Source organism: Cervus canadensis, chromosome 31, assembly GCF_019320065.1.
Source record: "Cervus canadensis isolate Bull #8, Minnesota chromosome 31, ASM1932006v1, whole genome shotgun sequence".
Classification (NCBI taxonomy): Eukaryota; Metazoa; Chordata; class Mammalia; order Artiodactyla; family Cervidae; genus Cervus; species Cervus canadensis.
The window spans coordinates 41,829,201-41,850,996 of record NC_057416.1 but is presented as its reverse complement, the minus strand read 5'-3'; the positions used below and the strand labels follow the sequence as shown (position 1 = coordinate 41,850,996).

The following is a 21,796-nucleotide window of genomic DNA, read 5'->3' as shown; positions in this document are numbered from 1 at the left end:
TGCCATGCCCTCCTCCAGGGGACCTTCCCAGTCCAGGGGTCAAACCCAGGCCTTACGTATTGCAGACGGATTCTTCACCAGCTGAGCCACCAAGGAAGCCCCCCAAATGGAAAGGGCGATCAATAATAGACGTCAGCTTTCAGGAACTGGAAAGTGTAATATTCAATACACGCCACACTCCGTGGTTTCAGATTTGCCCCACGCCAAACGCTTCTCCATTCTCTCAGCCTTCATATTCAGTATGTGTACATGCTCAGTCATTTCCGAGTCTCTGTGACCCCATGGACTGTAGCCTGCTAGGCTCCTCAGTCCATGGGATTTTCCAGGCAAGAGTACTGGAGTGGATTGCCATTTCCTCTTCCATCTTTTTAGTATATTTTAATTCCAAATGTAAAAAGATATATATTGAGCATTATATCATGTTAGGTCATTTGATATACACAATCGAAGTCCTACAAAAAAGTTTCGAGGAAGGTATTAAATTTTTCCAGTTTTCACAAGGAATCTTGCTCTCAACATTTTAAGTAACATGTTTGATTTTAGAAAGAAACATCTAGTCCATGCTTGAAGTTATTGCATACAAGGCCTTTTTTTTTTTTTTTGCGAAAGGCAGCACCAAAGAATTAAATGTTGTTAGGCATGGATGAGATGGTCATCTTCTTTATTTTACAAATGAAAACCCTGACAGTTTAAAACTGCATTTTCCAGTGGCTATGAGCCACATATGGCTAGTAAACACTTGCAATGGAGTTGGTCTGAATGGAAATGTGCTGGAAATATAAAATACTGTATTTTACAGATTTATAATGAAAAAAATATAAAATATCTCAATAATCCTGAAATTGATTTCATGTTTATATGATAATATTTTATATATTTGGTCAAGTAAAATGAATTTAAAATTAACTTCACATGCATGTGTGCATGCTAAGGCACTTCAGTCATGTCTGACTCTTTGTGACCCCATGGACTGCAGCCTGCCAGGCTCCTCTGTCCATGGGATTTTCCAGGCAAGAATGCTGGAGTGGGTTGCCATGCCCTCCTCCAGGGGGTCTTTCCAACCAAGGGATCAAACTCGTGGTTCTTATGTCTCCTGCATTGGCTGGTGGGTTCTTTACCACTACCACCACCTGGGAAGCCCCTAACTTCACATATTTCTTTTAAAAAAAATTTTAATGTGGTTACTAGAATATTCAAGAATACATATAAGGCGTGTGTTTGCTGCTTGACTTTTAGTCGGTTGGCCAGCACTGGTCTAGGTTAAATGACTTGCCCAGGTGCTCACAGTGAGGCAGTGGCCAGTTGGAGTCAGCCTGGTCTCCTGGGATCTTCCCCCATTCAGCAGGGCTGCAACTGTGCTTCACACGGCTTAATTACTTTTTTTTTCCTGTTGGTATTACAGGGAACATCTTTTTGTCGCTTTTTAAAATATTGTACCTCACAATTATGCAAATGTGCTTAGGCCTCTATTATTATAATTAAGAAACCATAGTCCAACAAAAAACACTGGACAAAGAGATATTATGTCAATCCATTTTTTTTTCCAAATTAAAGGAGATAGCATCCCTTCAAGGACGTGTGACCCCAAACTTCTATAGACTGTTTTCTCATCTGCTTTTTAATTTATTTTATTGAAGCATAGTTGATTTGCAGTGTTGCCTTAATTCCTCCTGTATAGCAAAATTATTGTGAGATATATATATATATATATTTTTTTTTTTCATATTCCTCTCCATTGTGGTTTCTCACAGGATATTGAGTATAATTCCCCGTACTGCACAGCAGGGCCTTTTTTATCCATCCAACATGTAACAGCTTGCCTCTCTAATCCCAGAGTCCCAGTCCATCCCTCCCCACACACTCTCCCCCTCAGCAACCACCAGCCTCTTTTCTAGTATAGGTTGCTTGCAAATATCTTACCTGAGAACATTAGATGTTGCACCTTTCCACTCCCTACCTTGGAGACAGCAGGAGTGTAGGAGGGTCACAGGAGCTGTTCAGGTTTATATCTATTTATACTAATTTAAAAATCAACCTACTTGCTTCCCCCCTCTCTTCCTCTGCATTATTGTTTGGGAATCTTCAGAAGTAATTGCCTTTTCCCGCAAGAGGCCGCGGATGGAGTCCTACTTTGCCCGTGACCAGGCTTCTTGGAAGCCTCTTGTCATCTAAGAGCTGGCTGCCCTGCTTCCTTTAGAAGAAAGAGCAACAGCATGAGGTGATTAGGGAGGAGGATTTAATGACAGAGGGCCAGATGGTTTGCTGGTATCACCAACTCAACGGACATGAGTTTGAGTAAGCTCCGGGAGATGGTGAAGGACAGGGAGGCCTGGCGTGCTGCAGCCCGTGGGGTCGCAAAGAGTCACGACTGAGTGGCTGAACAACAATGGCTCCTCCAGCCTGGAAACAGGAACTCTCCATGTAGACTGATAACAAAACAGACAGCTGAGATTCCAGCGTTTGAATTCATTGACTCCACCCTAGAGATTGGTGAGAGGTGAGAGCCTTTCTGACGTTTTACTTGCCACTCCTCAACCCAGTTCTGCTTTCACTGGACTGAGGGAACTAACCTACACATTTGTCATTACTTAGACAAGAATTTGATGTTTATCTATGTATTAAAAAACTGCTTATCTCACAGATAATTTTTAAAATGTGCTATATACCTTTGGGTAAATATTTAACAGTGTATGCTTATACTCTCAAGAAGACATGGAAGCCTTCTGCAACTGTTGCTGCAAAGGATGAAATCTCTAGACAGGAATGTCCAGCCTCTCTGTGAGAATCGTCTCGGGGAGTCTCCAGGCCACAGCAAAAGACGGATCCATGTTTGAAGGACATTTATCTATGGTGTCAGCTTCCACCTAAACACCCTCAGCCAGGTCCTGTCCAGATTTAGGGGCTCGTTTTGTGATTTTTTTTTTCTCTTGGTCACACTGTATGGCATGCCAGACCTTAGTTCTCCCCCCAGGGATCGATCCTGCACCCTTGAAGTGGAGCACAGAGTCTTAATCGCTGGATCGCCAGGGAAGTCCCTCTGAGGTTACGTTTAATCTCTTTTTTTAACTATAAACATATTGAAACTCAGAGAAGCAAAGTATCTTTCAAGGTTGTGAAACTACTTAACACTAGAAAGTTTAACACTTGTTATCTGACTCAAAGTTTTGTCCAGTTTCTTTCTACTATACAGAAATGTTTCTTCAACTCCATGTGTGTGTATATATATATATATATAGTTGTATATTATATATACAGCGCATCAGTGCATTTAATATACACCTCCAGTAAATTTAATTTGTGGTTATCCTCACTCTTTAATCCCAAATAACTATGAAGAAAATAATATTCTTCATGCTGCCTCCTTGCTAAGAACAGCTTCCTTGTTCTGTACCCATTACTTCTAATATTGATAGATGTGGAAGGAAAAACGAGAGAGAGCCAGCTTCCCTTAATGTGTCTATTCCGTTTGGCTGTACTTCCTCAGAAAAGAAACCTGTGCTTATAAAATACTATGATTATAGAGAAATGTCTCACAGTTACACGTGACTGGTTGAAAAGTCCTCTTGCTGAGTCAAGCCGAGCCTTCGGCTCACAGAAAGTCAGCAGGAAGTGAGGAGAAGCTTTGGGAACATACACAATGCAATCGTCCACTCCCTTTACAGGAGGAAGAGGAAACGGGGTTAAGCTTGCCTTGGGCTATATTGAGACTTTTGTTTGGGAGATGCAGAAGCTAAGTGACCTTACAGGAGACAACACTCAAACCACATAAATGTTCAATAACAAGTGTGATGTTTCTTTTAGCAATGTACTAGCAAAAAATATTTTAATACGGCCATCAAAACTGAGATTGACGATTGAAGATCCTAGAACAAACTGATCAATGGGCTGGTACTTTGAATGAAAGAGTGTTTACTTTCAACTAGAGTAGGATTTACTGAACTAATAGGAGTATCACTTTACTATTATATTTGAAAATGTGTGTGGTCATTGCTCTTTTTGTTCTTGGCTTTGTTCGGATTTCATATTACAGATCTTTTTCTTAAGTTTCACAGGTTATTTTTATCATTTAAAATATGAACATTTATATTTAAAAAAACTAAGTAATTTTAAAGCATATATGTTGGTATTTCTTGATTTACTTTCTTTAAGCTGTCAGTGCAGAAAGTCCTCTGTGTTACACCAGTCAGGGCCATCATCTGGTGGACGCTGATAATAAGGAATAAAAAATTAGAGTTTCACAGTTTGCCTAAGACATCCACAACAGAGACACGCTGAGAAGATCCATTGGTCGTAGTGTCCAGCTCTGACATGGAACTCTAGGCTGAAGGAGAGCTAGAACAAGAGAGAGAACGAGTGAAAAGGAAATTGAGCTGAACTCTAAACAGTGAGAAGCGTGTACCTCCGTCCCAGACACAGCCCTCCCTGCCTCCTCGTCTCCGAGGACCTGTGTCCACCCGAGGCAATGCCTGTCAGAGGAGCGGGCGCTCACACGGCAATTATCCACATGCGGCGGCCAGCTGCCCCTACCAGAAGCATGGGCGTCATCCAGTGAGGAATTGAAAATGTTCCTGACAGAAAGTCAGGGTAGAGTTCTACGGGGATCCATCCTCCTCTGGCAAGGGGTGGCTGAAGGAGAGGCAGGAGAATTTCAATGAATAATTTACATTAATTCCCGAGCATGACTCATTTGGCACAGTCACTTTTAAGTCAGTGGGGGATATCAGCATTCATTGCTGAGATTGCATCTCCGCTGCAGTTCCATTAATGCATTTTCTTTTTTTTCCAGTGACAATATTTTAGAACCTCTTTGCAGAGAGCAGCCCCTGCAACCACGTAAGCCATTTTCTTTCTTTTGTGTGTGTGTGTGTGTAATAAAGTTTTATTAAAGTATAAAGGAGATAGAGAAAGCTTCTGACATAGGCATCAGAAGGGGGCAAAAGAGTACCCCTTTGCTAGTGTTAGCAATGGAGTTAGGTGTGGTCTTTCCGTGTTGCTCCTCCAAGAATCCTATCAGTGAATTTGGCCTGGTCAAAACTTACATTTGTTTTTTACTGTGGACCATTTTTAAAGTCTTTATTGAATTTGTTAAAATGTTCCTTCTGTTTTATGCTTTGTTTGTTGTTTGTTTTTCCCTCTCACGGCGTGTGGGATCTTAGTTCCCCAACCAGGATCAAACCTGCACCCCATGCGTAGGAAAGCAAAGTCCCAACCCGTGAACCACCAGGGAAGTCCTCATAGTTTTTTTTTCATAGATTTATTTATGCATTCAGTCGTTGGCCATGCACACAGCCGCTCTCTGGTTGCAGGGGTCTGGTCTGCTCTCGAGCTGCGGCGCTCAGCCTTCTCTCGGCAGTGCCCTGGTTGCAGAGCACGGGCTCAGAGCGCTGGCTCGGTACTTACAGGACGCGGGCTTAGCTGCCCTCTGGCAGGCGGGGTCTTTGTGGAGCAGCGATCAAGCCCATGTCCCCTGCATTAGCAGGCAGATTCCTAGCCAGTGGACTACCAGGGAAGCCCCACAATTCTTGATACATTAGTTTTCTTCTTTGTTTCCCTGACATCTACTAGCAACTGGATCACACAGCTTTTGGGAGATGACTTAATGGAGTCATCTCCAGCCACAACGTAACACCATTTACCTGTTCATGGGTATTCATAAAAATCCTTGTTCAAATCTGTCCCTAGTATCTTTAAAAGAGTCAGTCTGTTCATCTCACATGATAAGAACGGAAATCCACCTGTGAGCATTGGTGCTCAACTTAATGGATGCTTGTCAAATCCTACCCTTGCCCAAGCTTGTTCCAGATCTGACCTCATGCAGCTCAAGGAGAATTTTATCTCCTTTTTCTTTTTTTTTTCCTCTTAATTTAGGCATAGTCGATTTATATTGTGTTAGTTTCAAGTGTATGGCAAAGTGATTTATCTATGCATATATACATGTATATTCTTTCTCATATTCTGTTCTGTTGTAATTTATTATAAGATATTAAGTATAGTTCCCTATGCTATACAGAAAGCCCTTGTTTTTCTCTATTTTATATACAATAGTGTGTATCTGTTAATCCCAGACTCCAAATTTATCTCTCCTTCTGCCTTTCCCCTTTGGTACCCATAAGCTTGTTTTCTACATCTGTGAGTCTCTTTCTGTAAATCAGTCCATTTGTACTTTTCTCCTTCTTCTGTGCTTCTTGTAGGAATGCAACTGAACAGTTTAACTGAAGCCAAGACAGAGAGGAGGAAGGGCTTGCGACAGCCTCGGGAATTTCCAAAGAGAAGAGCTGCTCTCTCGAAATCTGAAACTGTCAAAGCAAAATAGTCTATTAGCCCTTGCACACATCCACAGACACCCTCAGGACTTGAAGAGTCATAGGTAAAAGAGGAATCAGAGGCAGTAGGAAGGTTTATTAGTACGTCTGTACCATCTGGACCTATTGTAAATTTCTAAAATAGCAGGCTTTCCAGGTGGCGCTAGTGGTAAAGAAACCACCTGCCAATGCGGGTAGACGTAAGAGACTTGGGTTAGATCTTTGGGTCAGGAAGATCCTCTGGAGAAGGGCATGGTAACCCACTCCAGTATTCTTTCCATGGAGAGAAGAGCTTGGAGGCTATAGTCCACAGGATTGCAAAGAATTGGACACAACTGAAGTGACTTAGCACACACGTACCATCTGGCCTATTGTAAATTTTTAAACTTGGGAATATTTACAGTAGGTTAAGAAAAAAACCAGAGCAAGAATACCATCCTGGAATTCCCTGCAGTCCAGGGGTTGAGACTTCGCTGTCCAGAGTTGCATTGGTGTCTGCCATACAACAGTGCAGATCAGTCCTATGTGCGTACATACATCCGCTCCCTCTGGGGTCTCCCTCCCCCTCCATCCCACCCCTCTGGGTCACAGAGCACCAGACCCGGCTCCCTCTGTCAGACAGCAGCTTCCCTCGGTGCTGGGTGGCGCGTAGTCGCTCAGTCATGCCTAGCTCTCTGCGACCCCATGGACTGGAGCCCGCCAGGCTCCTCTGTCCATAGGACTCTCCAGGCAAGAATACTTGAGTGGGCTGCCATTTCCTTCTCCAGGGGATCTTCCCAAGTCAGGGATTGAACCCACATCTCCTGTGTCTCCTGCTTGACAGGCAGATTCTTTACAACTGAGCCACCTTTTAAAGGACAAGGCCGGACCTTTACAGGCAGGGGCAACTTCAATTCCTTCTGAGCAGACAGACATGCAGGTACTTTTTTCAATATTGGAATACTGGATACACTTCACTTGTAAGAAGTTTGCAAAGTATTTATCTTTGTGAGAAACTGAATAACTCCTAAGACAAGACACCATATAGGCTGAAATCAACAAGCCCATCATCATATGTCCCTCAAACCTCTTGAGCAATTTGCAGCTTAATTCTTAATGCTACTCAATTGTATGTTCAATATTTTTTGAGATCATGCCATAGTTACGTATGAATAACTCTCCTAGTTTCCTTGTTCATGACCTTAAAGATAGATAATCTGAAACCCAGTGAACCTCAGCCCCAACCTTCAGACAGGTAGGTAGATTTCAGAAATTTCAAGCTGCAGTTTCAGCCCCACATATCTCTTTACCAAAATGAAGCCCCTCTCCCACCCTGCTGATCTGATTGAATTTTAGGAGCATCCATCCTAGATACCTTAAATTCTCTACATTCCTGCCAGGCCCCTGAGCAGCAGGGAAGGGCAAAGAGCTTTTCGATGGTCTAGGAAGATTCACAGACTACACTGTTTAGCTCTTAAGGTGTGCTCAATAGGCGTGTGATGATCTATGCTGCTGGCTTCTGGCGTGCTCCTCCTGAATGTATCATCGTGTCTGATCAGGGCCCAGGTGAACGCTAAGGGATTCAGCTCTCTGTGTTTTCCGGGAATAATGTATGGAGTCGTCCACTTTGAGATTCAGAGGGAGAATGTTGTCTGTGCACAAATGAGCAGTCGCCAGGAGTGCCACTCAAGGCAGAGGATGATTTTTATCGATCCATCTCGGAAGAAGAGAGCTTGTGTTCTTTGGTGTCAGAAGAAACGCTGGTTTCATTTAATCACGGAAGGGAAATTTGCTCACAAACCTGTCCTCAGGACAAGTTCACGGCTTTGGAAAGTCTAAACATACCAAAACTAGGGGACAGGGCAGTTCAGTTCAGTTCAGTCACTCAGTCGTGTCCGACTCTTTGCGACCCCATGAATCGCAGCACACCAGGCCTCCCTGTCCATCACCAACTCCCGGAGTTTACTCAAACTCATGCCCATCGACTCAGTGATGCCATCCAGCCAGTTCATCCTCTGTCGTCCCCTTCTCCTCCTGCCCCCAATCCCTCCCAGCATCAGGGTCTTTTCCAATGAGTCAACTCTTCGCATGAGGTGGCCAAAGTATTGGAGTTTCAGCTTCAGCATCAGTCCTTCCAATGAACACCCAGGACTGATCTCCTTCAGGATGGACTGGTTGGGGACAGGGCAGGGTGTGGGTAAATTAGGAGCTTGGGATGAACACACACACACTACTGTGTACAAAATAGATAAGCACAGGGACTCCGCTCCATACTCTGTAATAACTCACATGGGGAAGGATCTGAAAAAGGCTGCATACATGTACGTGTATAACTGACTCACTTTGCTATCCACCTGGAACTCACACAACACTGTAAAGCAACTATACTCCAACAAAATTAAAAAATAAAAAATAAACACACCAGCTCGATCTGTCCTGTGGCTATAGTGGTAACAGCAGTGACGGGGAGAAGTATAGGAGAGGAATAACAACAATAAATTTTAAGAAGACAGTACTTTTTATACACTGGGCTCCAGAATTCACATGTGGAGAAAGAGCTTTTCCATTTAGGATGAGTGACTTTATCTCTAGGTTTGTCTTTCATCCTCAGACCCAAGACAGGGTAGTCGCAGAGAAGCAGAGCTGTTGTTTTCTCTCTTAAGCAGGGAGCTTAGAAAAGTCAAACTGCAGGTGGCCTTCCATTCATTCGGATATCTTCAAATATCTCCTCCAAATATCTTCAAACCCTAGAAACAATGTTATCTATCACCCTTTTCTCTCATTTCCAAACCCCCACAAGCCTGGTAAAAATGCAAAAGGCACTCAGGTGGAGAAAGGGAGGAAACACTGGTAACACCCAAATTCACAACACATCTGGTCCAAGCTGCAGGCTGGACAGTCGGTCACGTCCTGCTGCCGTTACAGGCGTTTCTGTTGATCTTTACACTTGGAAGTTCATTTGCTGTGTTTTTTCTTTGTGACTTGTCCTTCATACATTATTCATACACGTAATTACTGAATATGCAATCTTCTTTTATTGTTATTTCCCTCCTGCCCTAAAACCCCCCAAAAGCTTTCCACAGTGAGTTTCGTCCTTGACTCTACAGTCAGACTTTTGGAAACGGTGATGACAGGGTATTTGATACTCACTCATTGTCTCCCAGTCTTCACTTTCATCTCGCCTCAGCATCTGGAAATCTGAGTTCTTTCTTGGCCACACTATTCAAACCACTCTTAACCAAGGTAACTGCTGCCCTCCTAGCCTTGTGACCCTCAGACCTGCATGGAAGGATGGGGTATGGTTTTGATGGCCACACCTTTGGAAATGTTTCTGCTCCTTTCTGAATCCATGATAACACTTGTATCTGGTTTTCCTTTGAAATTTTCCTTCAAACTTTGTATGTTGTGTTCTCAGCTGATTTCTGTTCCTTATCCAGAGTCTTCTCTTTACATTACAATTTTCCCCTATCTTTACACTCTGAGGAATCCTCTGCATGCTATTAGCCCCTCTCTTGAGATCCAAACAAACCCTGGAAATGTCTGTGTTTCACACTTACATTACACTAGGCATCTCCAAAATTTAACTTTCCAAATTCTCTGTAAGCTCATCGCAGCTCATGCATTTCCTTTCACAGTTAAAGGTGAAGCCGTTTGGCCAGTTGTCTCAGATAAGCGTGATTCACAGTCACGTGTAAACCCTTCTCTTTATTAATCTCTACACATGGCGTCTCTTGGAGCTTCTGTGTTGGTGACATCCAGGGCCTCCACTGCATAGTGCTTCAGCAACGCTTGCCTGAACCTGGATTATTTTGAGTTTCCTAACTTACTTCAGGGTTACTCTTCTCCTGTCTACTAGTAACTTTATTCTGCTTCCAGTGGCATAGCTGCCATATTATAATTCATTTAAAAAAAAAACAAAAAACAAATTACAAATTAGAAAAACTATTTACAAGGCAGACACCATAGATTTTAACATTTTATTATGGCGGATTTCAATCAGATGATAAAGTACTCTGTTGTAACAAAATCAATATACTTGATAATGTTCCCAATGTATGGAAGAAAAGTGATTTAAGAAAGGAATGTCTTATATCTCTTGCACACAGGTGTCACATGAAATAGTTGACACTGAAAAAAGTTAACTTTCTAGAACATAGAATTGCAGCATTTCTCTGGTTAAGTCTTCAATTCTTGACACTTGAAGGATACAGTCTAAGCTCCTTAGCAAGTTGTACGAAGCTCTGGACACCCTGGCCCAAGTTTATCCAAGTATATCTTTCATACTCACTTTGTGCTTCAGAGCCACTGTGAGGGCTTGGGGTCACAGCTGTGTCTTTTTTATCTGCTTGGACTCTCTCCAACTCCTCCCGCCGATTTTCTACCTGCTTATCAAAATATGAGTCAAAATTTATCTTCCTGATAAGGTACTCCCAGGTACTATTTATTAATTCCTTCACCTATACATTTATATTTATACAAATTTATATATATATAATGTATATATAGACTGTAAAATTGTCTGGAATTTAATTAACTATGTTTTAGGTTGAACTGTGGTGTTGGAGAAGACTCTTGAGAGTCCCTTGGACTGCAAGGAGATCCAACCAGTCCATCCTTAAGGAGATCAGTCCTGGGTGTTCATTGGAAGGACTGATGCTGAAGCTGAAACTCCAATACTTTGGCCACCTCATGCGGAGAGTCGACTTATTGGAAAAGACCCTGATGCTGGGAGGGATTGGGGGCAGGAGGAGAAGGGGATGACAGAGGATGAGATGGCTGGATGGCATCACCGACTCTATGGACATGAGTTAGAGTAAACTCCGGGAGTTTGTGATGGACAGGGAGGCCTGGCGTGCTGTGATTCATGGGGTCACAGAGTCAGACATGAACTGAACTGAACTGAGTTTGGACTAAACACATAGGTAGAATCATACAAAATTGCCATCAAAAAATGGTCAACTATTAGCAATTTCCTATGGCCCAAACTACTGTTTCTCCATGTGTGGGGCTGTCTTTTCTGTATTATTTATTTATCTGTTAAATCAGCTGTTTACTTTTGCATGGATTTTAAATCTAAATGGTTGTAAAAGAGAGAACATGTGAACATGAAAAAGAACAAGAAGAGCATGTGGTGGAGACTGTATGTTGCCCCACAAAGCCTAAAATCTTGACTTCTTCACCTTATATAGAAAAGTCTGCATATCCCTGCATTGAACCATTACTTACTTGCAGTAGAACTCTGTGTTTCCAACATACAGCACAGTGCCTGGAACTCTATATACTCAGTGCTTGTCAAACTGAACTAAACGACTGGTGAATTTCCTGAGAAAAATCAAGATGAGAATGGTCACAATTTCCTTTTGCTTTCTCAAGGAAGCTGGCTTTTCAAAATAGGACACAAAATGTTTGCTGTCTTGAGCACACTTTGCAGCTCACCCAAACCCAGCAACCTATGACCAAGAACACTGTAGTCAAATGACCCAAAGCCAGCGTCCTCCTACACTGCCAGCAGCAAGGCCAGAGGTCAGCGTTATCTGTCAGTAATCGAAATGAAAGGAACTTGGGGTGGCAATGGGGACGGCTGTGTGTGACTCAGGGCTGCTATTAACTTTAAAATGTGTTGACATTGAAAGTCTTTATAAAAAAAAGAAGAAAATCTCTTCCTGAAGCACATCATTGCAAAGTACTTAAGGACTTGGTCCAAGAGCCCAAGTGCTTCATCACCAGTCACATTCCCGCTGAAGAAATGATCTAGCGAAGACTGCTCCTAAATCAAAAAATGTGAGATTGTACTTGGCAGCCACAATGCAGGGAAGAAAGATTCGCTTGGAACAACAGCCTTTTGCTCTAGTCTGTACACTCACTTTTCTTCTTTTCTCTTGCTTTTTATTTTTATGTTTGCTGCACCCTGACAGCTTAGAGAAAAGGGATCTTTTTCAGAATCTTTTTGAAAGTGGGGTGTTCTGAAATAATTGGGTGAGTTAAACCCAATCCCTTCACAGTTAATCTCAAAAGACACTGTTGTTGGTATTTTCACCACGGCATTTAAGAAGTACTTTGCAAATGTAGAATTATCGAAATACTCATTTCCTGTTTTAGGTCTGTGCTATATCACAGCTGTGCTCAATTAAGGCTTTTTGAAAAGCAGCAGACAGGAAGGAAAACAGTGCCTTTTCTCTCTTCTTTGTAATTCTTTGAAATAAATAAATAAACTCAATGCTTTCCACTGGAACCCCCTCCCATGCTTTTAGAATTATAGACGTATTAAAGCTTTGTTTCTAAGCAATGGGGAAAAAAAAATTGCATGTTTCTAACAAACAACACAATGTAGGGAAGCCCTTTGTTTCCAACTATATCTCAGACTTGCTAGTTTCTGATTGAACTTCACATCTGCCGAACTAAGTCATTGAAACTCACCATGAAAAGCTTTTTCGTGTGCAAAGACCACAGGGTTTCAGAGATGAGGCATCCATGATATTAACAGATTCTGCCTTAAGAAAGTAAAAAGTATGAGAAATTCAAGGAGTAGCTATAACTTTCAGTCCAGGTTTAGGAGTTTATCCAGAATACTGGCCTGCCTAGCTCTCTCAGCTGTTGTTTGGCCCCTATTCTCCCTACCAGCCCCACCCCACGCTGGTGCACAGCCATCAAAGAAATCTTTCTACAACATGAATGGATCAGTGTCACCGCCCCCGCGTGATCAGGGACTCTCCGGTGACTAAGAGCGCTGACTATGAATTTTGGATGGGCATCAACATCTCCTGCAGAGCTTTCAAAGTGCCTGTATGCTCCTCTCAACTTCAAAAGTGTCTGGATCTTTGGATCTGGGTTGGAGACACAGGATCCAGGGGACACTGCTGCACAAAACCCAGACAGACAATCTCGAGACCGCGGAACAAGAGCCAGACTTCGGGATGACATACAAGCCCATTCCACTTGGGCTCATGACCTGCCAGGCCCAAGGTGCATATTTCAGGGCCAATCTTCAGACTTCTCAGTGGCATTTGAAAGCGCTATTTCTTGTGACTCTGGATATGCGTTTCCTTTTACATCACTGTGTGCTCAGCCGCTCAGTTGTGTCCGACCCTCTGCAACCCCATGGACTGTAGCCTACCGAGCTCCTATGTCTATGCAATTCTCCAGGCAAGAATACTGGAGCGGTCTGCCATGCCCACCTCCAAGGGATCTCCCCAACCCAGGGATCGAATCCGCATCTCCTGCATTACCCGCATTAGCAGGCAGGCTTTTCACCACCGCGCCACCTGCGACCTTGCCCTCTGTCACCTTCTTCTCCTTAAATCTCTTTTGCATGTTTTTCTTTTCTTCCAATCTCTGAAATACTGGTGCTATCGGGCCCTCTCTGCGGACACTGCTGCCACCCTACATGCTTTCCTTGGTCACGTGTCCACGCTACAGTGGCTCCAGTGACCTCAGTGATTAAGGCCATGGACTCGTGGACCAGGTTTTCAGGATTCAATTCTGGATCTGTCACTCTCCTTGTCTGTGTTCCCTCAAATACCTACATCAAACTGTTATTTTGAAGATTTAAGGAATTAATATGAATAAAGTACCTCAAGTAATTGAATAATCATCATCAGTCACTGAAGCATAGAAAGTCCTCACCATTATTGTCTTTCTGTTGGTGACTTACTACTGTTCAGTCGTGTCCGACTGACCCCATGGACTGCAGCACGTCAGGCCTCCCTGTCCATCACCAGCTCCCGGAGCTTACTCAAACTCATGTCCACTGAGTCAGTGATGCCATCCAACCATCCCATCCTCTGTTGTCCCCTTCTCCTCCCGCCTTCAATCTTTCCCAGCATCAGGGTCTTTTCAAATGAGGAATACTGAGGACTGCTTTAGTCCTTCAGTTCAAATCTCTCTCCTGAGTCCTGAAACAACACATCCAACTGACTCCTTGACATTTCCACTCAGAGGTCACAGGAACTCTAAAGAGAAGTTGCCTCTAAAACAGATCCCTCTTTTTATCTCTCATTCCCAGTTTGCTCCTTTTTCTGGGAGCCATACCTTGCCCAACTACCACCAAACGGTACGTAAGACGGGAAATTAGGCGTCAAATCTGGCAATTTTCTATTTTGATCCACCTGAAATCCATCAACAAGTCACGTTGACTCTTGACTCAAATTCTTTCACTTGTCTTAAATGCCCCTTGTCACAACCCTGTTCAGCCACCTCAACTTGTTATATCACATCCTAAGTATGGTGCCTGTGACTTTTAAAGTAATGTCTCATTTCCATTCTATACTCTCTACTTCAGCCACAGTAAATGTTCTAAATCATGTCAATGACTATCTAAATATGTCCAATGGTTTTTCATTGCCTTTAGAATAAAATTAGATGTGCTACTCATGGCTAACCATATTCTTCAGAGTCTCCTTTGCTGACGCCTCCAGTCTAATTCTCTATCACTTCCCACCTTGTTCTCTATACTCAGCTGAGGTTGAAATCTGTTCAGCTCCCTAGCATCATCTCCCTGGTCTCTGATGTTCTGCATGAATAGCCCTCTGCTTGGATGCTCTGTGACCCACAATTAGCCTCAGCTAGTACCTTGCTTCTCCAGGAAGCTCTCTTAACATATCATGTCCCAGTTAGGCATTCTCTCTCTACATGCCCCATGATACCTGTTACACTTATCATGTTACATTCTAATTGCTTTGCCTTCTCCTAAAACGTAAATGCTGTGAAGGCAGAAACTTAACTCTTTCTATTCACTGCAATTCTCATATCACCCGGCACATAGTAAGCATTCAAAAAAATGTGATGAATAAAAGAATGGATACATGAATACAAAAATTCCTTGTCACACCTTGTGTTTCATCCATGTCAAAACTTGATTCTACCAACACCTGTCTTAAAATCTCCTCATTGTTTTTCCTAAATGTGTAAATACCAGTAAGATAAATTTAAAACTCTTAAAGCAAGTAACATCTGTAAAGTATAAGAGATGATAAAACACAGAGTGTTAACATCCTTTAATACAACAGATTTATTATGGAAAATTGTTTTGAAATATTAGCAGGAATTCCAAATGCTGAAAGCACTGGCCCCTTGGGTGTTCATCTAAAACCTTGTCTGATTGTGGCTAACCACAACATCTTTAACATTAATCTGAGCATCTTACGAGATTTTCATTTCTTCCGGCTTTCTGGTTTCTGGCTCGGTTAGCCTGTGAAATCTGGATTTTGTTTATTCTTTACCAAGACAAGTACCTTATTTTAGAAGGAAAATGAATCAAAATGCATGAAATGAACATATGGGAAAGATATTATTTAAGTTTCCAAGGAGTGTCAGTGCTTATAAAAGATATAATATAAGAGTTGGAAGAGATCTGAAATATCACCAAGTCCAGTGCATTCGTTAGGTGACTAGAGAGCTACTACTTGGCCAAAGAAGTTCAGTAACTGACTACAAATCACCAAAGTGCTTGGTTTGGTGAGCTTGAATTGAATCACCAGAAATGGGTTTGAATTTGTTAAATCTTGTGCACTACTTATTCATATGACTTAAGAGAAATTTTATGTAAAGCTTTTTAGAGGACTGTAAATTTCTTTCACCTAAGGTAGTGATTGATTACTTAAGAAGATTCACAGATAACATTGGCTGTGAAAGTGTTGAAGAAAATACCATTGGGATCATTCTTCACACCTCCTGTCTACCTTTAAAGAATTTCTCAGGCTCGAGATCAATAAGTACTCTTCTGACTCAGGTGGGAGTGAGGAGGACAACTATGGAGTTAGACTATGAAGAGAAACAAAACTGTGGCAAGGGTGAAGCAAAGAAAGCCAACATATTTTGGAAATATTCTAAGATTCCTTGTACAAAATGTATTATTCCATTTTATCCAGCTCTCTTTGGAACTCTGATTGCCTTCTAAGGGACAGAAAAGGGGAGATACTTGGTTACTATGGGTCTAAAGAAATGCACTCCAATTACTGCTTTCTTCATCTCTTAAGATTCTCTGAGAACTATAGTCATCAGTGCAGACTTAAAATGTTTATGCAGATTCCCACCTATGCCACTTGTTTTTTAATGGGTACCCCATTCTCAGAGTACATTCTCTATTCTGGCAACAGATTTCTTTCCAAACCAGAGGACTGGTCATATGGTAGACTTTGGTGGTCCCAAGAATCACATCTCTCACTCAAAATTTCAAAATTTTCAAGAATCTAAAACTTTCAGTGAATTTTGATAAACAATTCCTAGACTTTGAGAGATTAAAAGTTTTGTTTCTTGGCATTTCAAGACCATCTTTACCCCTTAAGAGCAGATTCATATGAGACTACTCATAATGCGAATGAATAAATTTTGAATGCCAAAAACCTCTTTATTTTTCCCCTTTGAAGGAAACTTATTCATCTCTCAATTCGACACAAGTTATCCCTGTATGCAGATTACCTGGGGAGCCAGCTTCTGATTAGATGGTGGCCTACACAGTGTGAGATTAGAACTGAGTGTTAGCATAAGCATCCGTTCCATGCCAGCTCATGAACTCACCATGTCAGCTCATCTAGACTCATCCTCTGCACAACAGGAAGTCACAGAATATATCCATGTGTTGAACAACTCTCCTTGGACAGAGATTTCAGGGTCTCTTCCAATTATCTCCATGAAAAAACTTGCCTATGATGGGTATAATTGAGGTGTGACCTAAGCAAAATTGGAAGAGCTTCAACAAGTCAGCCAATCATTTCATAAAGAGGTTTATGAAGAAAAGATGTCACGGAACTAAGTTTTAAAAGATACAATTTTTGGAACTTTTTTCTTTTTATCATAAGAATGGAGTAACTTTCAACTAATATTCTTTTGAGAAACTTTGTAGATTTTTTTTCAGGGATGACATTTTACCTACTATTAAAAAAATAAAATCCCACAAGCACCTAAAGAAAAACTTCAATTTGATAAAGAACGTCTACCTAAAAACCTAGCGCTAATATTGTACTTACTGGTGAGAACTAGATCATTTCTGGTTAAGCTTGGGAACAAGATAGTGGAAACACCACAACTATTCAGTATTGAACTAGAAGTTCTAGCTAGTGCAATAAAATAAGAAAAGGAAATAATAACCATAAAGACTGGGAAGGAAGATATAAAACTCTTTTTCACAGTTGACATGATCGCCTATGTAGAAAAGCCCAAAGAATCAACAGACATGCTCCTGGAACTAATAGGCAATGATAAAAAGGTTTCAGGACACAAGATAAAGATGCAAACATCAGTTCTTTTCCTATATACTAGCAACTAACAATTGAAATTTGAAATATAAAACCACAATACTATTTACAATAGCATTAAAAATACTATAACTATAAACCTAACAGATATGTACCAGATAATCATGTATAAAACTGCAGAACTCTGATAAAAAATTAAAAGAATACCTACATAAATTAAGAGATATTCTGTGTTCATTGATTGGCAAGCTAAACAATTGTAAGATGTCAGTTTTCCCCAATTTGACCTGTGGATTCAATGTAATCTCTATCAAAATCCCAGCAAGTTATTTTGTAGATGTCAGCAAACTGATCAAATGCTTATAAGGAAAGGAAAAGGAATCAGAATAATCAATGTAATACTGAAGAAGAATAAGGTTAGAAGACTGACATTAATTGACTTCAAGACTTGCTTTTAAGCTAGAGTAATTAAGACAGTCTAGTACTGGTGGAAATACAAACATGTGGATCACTGGAACAAAATGACACAGGAATAAACCCACAAATATCATTAACTGATCTTTTACAAAGGAACAAGACAGTTAAATGGAGACAGTATAGTCTTTTTCAACAAATAGTGCTGGAATAATTGAATCTTCATAAGCAAAAATGTGAATCAAGACACAAATCTTACATCTTTCACAAAAATTAACTCAAAACAAATTACATACATAAATATATAGAAGAAAATCTAAGTGATCTTGTCTTTGGCAGTGAGTCTTGAGATACAACACCTAAAGAACAATAAATGACAAAAAAATCAATAAATTGGACTTCATTAAAATTAAAAACTTGTATTCTCTTATGATACTATCAAAAAAATAAAGATAAGCCACAGAAACTTAGCAAAAATATTTGAAAAATATGTATCCTATAAAACATTGGGTCCAAAATCTACAAAGCACTCTCACAATGAGACAATAAAACAGAATGCAATTTAAAAAATGTCAAATAATCTGAACAGGAAATCAACATATGGGAAATATGCATGTGGAAAGCTGTCCACATTATTTGTCACTAGGGAATTGCAAAGTAAAGCAATAATGAGATCTTGCACACCAACTAGGAAGGGTAAAACAAAACAAAGACTGAGAGTGCGAAACACTGGTGAGCATGGGGTCAGCAGGAGTGGGTGCTCGTTGCCAGGGCGATACACAAACGGTGCAGCCTCACCACAAGACAGCCTGGCAGTTTCCTACAAAGTGAACACAATCCCACTGGGCAACGTGTTAATCCCACTCCAAGTATGGCAGCTCCCCACCCCTGGGCCCCTGGGTTTCAATGTCTACAGTTTCAGTTATCTGCAGACAACTGTGGTCCAAAAATGTTAGATCAGGATTCCAGAAATAAGCAATTCATAAGTTTTAAATGGTACCCTGTTCTAAGTAGTATACGAAAACCTTGCCGCACCGTGCCCCATCTTGCCCAGGATGTGAACTATTCCTTTATCCAGCACGGCAATCTGTATATGTTACCCACCATTAGTCACTTAGTGGCCTACTGGTTATCAGATCAGCTGTCATGGTATTGCAGTGTTTGAGAGTAAGTCTTATTTCACTTAATAATGGCCCGAAAGTGCAAGAGTAGTGATACTGGCAATTCAAATATTCTCTTACTGACTTATAAGTTAAACTTTATCATAAGTTTGTATGCTGATATAGGAAAAAACAAAGTATATATACAGTTCTGTACTATGTGAAGTTTCAGGCACCCACTGGAGGTCTTGCAACATACGCCCCACAAACAAGGGGACCCCATGGCTGCATTTATCCAACCAATTAAAAAATTTATGTCCACACAAAAATCTTGATGTGAATGTCCATAGCAGTTTTACTAACCATCACCAAAACTGTAAGCAGCCCAGATGTCTTTTTGATAAACTAATGATAATGAGTTGGTACTTAAGTACAATGGAATATTATTCAGTGATAAAAACAAATGATCTGTCAAGCCAAAAGAGATATGGAAGAAACCTAAACATATATTGCTAAACAAAACAGGCCAACCTTTAAAAAGCGACATACTTTCACTTACATGACCTTCTAGGAAAGACAAAAGCGTAGCGATGGTGAAACCATGGAGACGGTATGGAGATGGATGGGTGCTGGGACAGGAGTGGGTGACGCCGGAGCTGTGGGAACGTTCCAAGCAGTGAGGATACTGTATATGGTGTGGAATGCTGTTTCCATGGCATTATGCATTGGTCAAAACCCAGAGAACTTTATACCTAAAAAGCAAATATTAATGTATTCAACAATTTTTTGAAATGGTTTAGAAGTTCAGGAGCTCCAGGAAGAAGTGATGACTGGGACAAAAGAATCTAACTATATTTAAAATGTACGTTAAGGAAATAGTAACAGATGTTAACTGGACTCACTATATTGTACACCTGAAACTAATACATTCTCACATGCCAAGTATACCTCAATGTGGGCTTCCCCAGTGGCTCAGCGGTAAAGGCTCAGTCCACAGGCTCTCAAAGAGTTGGACACAACTGAAGCGACTGACCACGCAGGCAGGCACATACCTCAACTTTAAAAATACGTGAAACGACCTTACTGAAAGGTGTGTGTGGTGGGGGGGAATTGTTGTTGTTTAGTTGCTAACTCATGTCTGACTCTTTGCAACCCCATGGACTTGTAGCCCACCAGGCTCCTTTGTCCATGGGATTTCCCAGGCAAAAATACCAGAGTGGGTTGCCATTTCCTTCTCTAGGGGAGCTTCCTGACCCAGGGATTGAACCTGGGTCTCCTGCATTTCAGACAAATTCTTTACCAGTGAGCCACCAGGAAAGCCCTAATGGGGAAAAGTACCCAAGCACTTTCGGACACTAGGGAAATCTATAAAATAAAGGCAAAAGTCCTATATATTAGCACTGCATGCTCATGATACAGTTGTTTCCATTTGGCATGTGGATTAACAAGTCTGACATCATCTGGAATTAAATAGCTAAGTAAGTGGATAGGGGATCATGGGAGCCAGATTTCTCCCTATAAGAGTGTGAGGTTCAGATCAGCAAGTGGAGGAAGTTAAGTGGTCCATGCAGTAAGGGATTAGAGTTGAAGACATTCCTATGCATTTATGTTTAGTTTGCAGTTGGTACAGATCACTAGCTAGCTAGTGAAGTTGCTCAGTCGTGTCCGACTCATTGTGACCCCATGGACTGTAGCCGCCAGGCTCCTCCGTCCATGGGATTCTCTAGGCAAGAATATTGGAGTGGGTTGCCATTTCCTTCTCCAGGGGATCTCCCCAACCCAGGGCTCGAACCTGGGTCTTGTGCCCTGCAAGCAGACTCTTTACCGTTTGCACCACCAGGGAAGCCACAGACCACTACATATGGAAATACTGGGTTGGCCAGATAGTTCATTCAGGCTTTTCTGTACCATCTTATGGAAAAAACCTGAATGAATTTGTGGGCCAACCCAGTTTTATGTGCATAAACCTGGCTTACTATAGAAATATCTGTTCTCACTCTGTTCGATGGAAGGGCCTAAAAGCAATGGCATCCTAGCAGCAATGAGCACATCTAAACCAGATCGTGGTCTCTTCTAAAAGGAATCAGCACTGCTCCTTGGAGAAATGCCTGATTCTAGAACGGAGGCAGGAGATGCACAAGATGATAAGAGCCGCCCACCATGCCAGAAGTCAGGAAGGTCCAACAGTGAGCAAATAAACCACACTGAGAGGACACGTCGAAGGAACGCAGGAGCCCGTCCTACTTTCACTTCTTCCCCAGCTCCAGTGGCCAAAGCCGAAACAGTCTGAACACAATAAGACAGTATTGTAATACTTACATGAAAGGGAAAGAAGTGAAGTCGCTCAGTCGTGTCCGACTCTTTGCGACCCCATAGACTGTAGCCCACCAGGCTCCTCCGTCCATGGGATTCTCCAGGCAAGAACACTGGAGTGGGCCGCCATTTCCTTCTTCAGGGGATCTTCCCAACCCAGGGATCGAACCCAGGTCTTCCACATTGTAGGCAGACGCTTTACCCTCTGAGCCACCAGGGAAGTCACATATATATATGAAATATAAAGTAAATACACACAGTTCTATAATGATATGCATATATGAATAAATACATAAATGTGGAACAATAAGCAAGTCTCCCACACAGAATTCCAAATAACTTACATAAATACTCTGCTGTCAATAGAAAGGGTTCACTTCCCCCTCCTTAAGTATGTGCCATGCATAGCAGCTTCCATCCAAAAAGTGAATGACGGAAAGGCAGAAAAAAAAGGGGGACCTACCGTATGACACAGGGGTCTCAGCTCAGCATCACG

At 41.6% G+C, this 21,796-nt stretch overlaps 1 protein-coding gene across 2 annotated transcripts in view; it reads left to right on the top strand.

The window, feature by feature from the left end:
- The window catches only part of LOC122432639, a 102,690-nt gene that overhangs the window by 74,347 nt on the left and 6,547 nt on the right, over positions 1-21,796 (top strand). The window contains exon 3 of one of the 2 annotated variants that reach the window (XR_006266907.1): positions 10,827-10,880. The exons of the other annotated variant lie outside the window; for it this stretch is intronic. The gene's annotated coding sequence lies outside the window, so the exon portion shown is untranslated. Of the gene's footprint in view, positions 1-10,826; positions 10,881-21,796 lie in introns of those variants that run through there. 2 annotated transcript variants of the gene reach the window in all.